This window comes from Nannospalax galili, unplaced genomic scaffold (assembly GCF_000622305.1).
Source record: "Nannospalax galili isolate Female #2095 unplaced genomic scaffold, S.galili_v1.0 scaffold231, whole genome shotgun sequence".
Taxonomy (NCBI): domain Eukaryota; kingdom Metazoa; phylum Chordata; class Mammalia; order Rodentia; family Spalacidae; genus Nannospalax; species Nannospalax galili.
The window spans coordinates 2,832,631-2,835,590 of NW_008330120.1; positions in this window are offsets into that span (position 1 = coordinate 2,832,631).

A 2,960-nucleotide genomic window follows, 5' to 3' on the forward strand; every position below is an offset into this window, starting at 1 on the left:
CAATCACAAAAGTTTTAAAGGCCTAAAAGCTACATGGTCAGGTTCATCACAGATGTGGCCCCGCTTTTCAATTTTGATCTTATTTTCCTATTGCTGACAAATACAAATGCTCTGACAAAAACAACTTAAGGGAGAAAGGGTTTATTTAGCTCAGGGTTCGGGATTACAAGTCCCTCATGGAGAGGAAGTTCAGGCACCAGGCATTTGCAGTGGCTGGTCACATGATATCTGCAGTTAGGACACACAATGCATGCATGCCTGCACTCAGCTTGCTTTCTCCACAATCCAGGATCCTCTGCACAGGAAATTTCCCCACCCACAATTAACTTGGGTCTTCCAGTAATCGAGATAACCCTTCATAGGCATGGCCAGAGATCCCTCTCCCAGCTACCAAGTGATCCTAGATTTTATCAAGTTGACAATTAATACTAGCTATCACACACACACACACACACACACACACACACACACACACACATCAGTAAATACCAGTAAAGTGCTAAAGAAGTTGCAGTAGAGTTCAAGGAGTTTCAAAGAGGCCTACGTGGCTGGGAAGCTGACAGAAATGCACAGACCCTTTGTGGACAAAGACAGAAGGCCGGGGCTGGAGGCTCCACCGCAGCTGCTGCTGTAGAGGTCGGCTGCAGGGTTAAGAGTTGAGCTGCAGAAACAAGGTGTGGTGGGGACCATAGAGGCCAAGGTCAGGACCAGGTCCAGATGAACGAATGGGTGGCCAGATACACAGATGGCAGGTCCAGATGGACAAAGAGCTGGATGGACAGACAGTAATTTGTGTAAGCCATGTCAACAGTGGAGGCAGAGCCAAGCTGAAGTCTGGGGTAGTCAGGCGTTCGCTGTCATCCCTTGACACACCATGAGAGGACAGGTCAGTGAAGCTGTTGCCATCAGAATGAGAACTGTCCTCTTCTTTATGGAGTCTAGGTGATGGAGTTGAGTCCTTTATTGAGTTTGGTGTGTTGAGTAAGTTCTCGGAGCTGGTTCTCCTGACAGGGTTCTATACTGATACACTCCTATGGTACCAGTTTTACTTTGACAGATTTACAGGGTGGCACCTTTTTACTTTTAGGAACAAGTTCTCAATTTGTACCTTGTGGATGAAAAGATGGTGGATATATAACAGTGTCTACCAAGGTGCAGAGGCATCCTCCATCCTCAAATTAGAGAAGGGTGCTGCTTGTAAAGGGCTGTCTCTGGGGCAGGGTGCATTCTGTGGTGTGGAGTGACTCAGGGCAGACACATCCCGACCTCAACACACTGCACTTAGAGAACTTGCTTTTCTCTTGGCTGCTACAGACTGACCCTGTTTCTTTGGGGTGCCACCAGAAGCCCTGGAAGCTGATTTTGTTTATGCTATACTGTCTACATTTGAAGTTCATGCAACCCAAACACTCTCCCAGATGGTGAAAATCTGTTCAAATATCATGACAAAATAAGCAAGCAGGAACGAACATAGTTCAGTCTGCAGAGCTAAGGTCATGTGCTCAGACAAGCGCACGTGAGTTGGCTGCAGTCTGGCTGCTCTGTAGCTAGAGAAGAACAAACCACTGGGGAAGAGGGAAGGGTCCTTCAGGACTCTGGTTGTTCATAATAACTGCATGGGAATCTGCCATAGTCTCAAAGTAAGGAAAGAGCTTGCAAAGGGGGAGGTCAGCGTGAGAGACCCTCAACTAGAGGAAGCATGGGTGATATGAGAAGACCCTATTTGAAGTGGGTGCTGAGGACTGTGGGTGCTGAGGAGCACCGGCACCATGCAGACCTCAGAGACAATGTGGAGATGGTGACTGCAAGGGGTCAAAAAGGCTCTCAGTGGCAGAAGCTATTGGAACACAGACCCCGAGGAATTCCCTGGGGTCAGGGTGAGATGCTTTTAATGAAAAGCAGGAGGAAGAGTTGGTGAGATAGGACTGATGATGGCCAGGGTAAAAGATGGCAGGCTCCTCTGTGCCTCTCTCGGCACTGAGGCCTGCCTTGGAGCAAGCAGGCCACTGACTAGACTCAGGGTTTGAGAGATATGGTCCTTACTTTTCCATCTGTTGGGTAGCTGTTTCCTCAGGTTGAAGGTTCCTTCCTAGAGAGAGGAGACTCCTAAGACTCAGGAAGTAAAAGAAACTTACAAGGATCAGGAAGTGCCCCAAACTCATAAGATCCACAAGACAGACCTGGAAGTTTTATGCACAATAGCAATTGCTGGGGAGAGGAGACTTTCCTGCCCCCCCAGGAATTCTAATGGTGCAGCTTTCCTAAGTCTGTCCCTCACCTAGGCTGGCTTTTCTCTGCGGGAGTAGCCTTTAAGTCACCCATGCTCCTGTAAGTAACGGCAATAAACTCACTGGTTTACCAAACTGGACTTTGATGGAATCCTTCAGTATATCATTGGTTCCCCATCTGGGGTGAGTAGATGTTTGTTTATCTCCTCAAGAGAAGTCACACAGCTCTGGGCTCCATCCTCAGAGCCCCAGGGAGGCCTCTGCTGTCATCTGCTAAGTGGAGCTTCTGACCCCCAGGCGGTCTCATGCCACTCACAGAACTAAGGAAGCAGAGCTCAGTATCCTGCTAACCATGCCCGGCCATGGGAGCAAGGAAATCAGGGCTGTCCCCAGGTCCTCCATGGGCCTCCAGAGGTGGAGGGGGCAAGAAACGGGAGCATTTAGGGGTCTTATGGGAGTTGCTTAGCCTTTCTGAGCCTGTTTCCTCCTCTGAAAGTTGAGGCATTAAAACAAACAAAAAAGCTTTAAAAATATCTGAGCTACTTTAACTTAGTTACTTAGTTACTTTTCTTGCTGCTATGACAAAAACAACTTAAGGAAGGAGTGGTTTATCCTGGTCCACAGTGTGAGGAGTATTCCATCATGGGGGTATTCCATCATGGGAGGTATTCCATCATGGGGGTATTCCATCATGGGGGGGATCCTGTCATGGGAGGAATTCCATAATGGGGG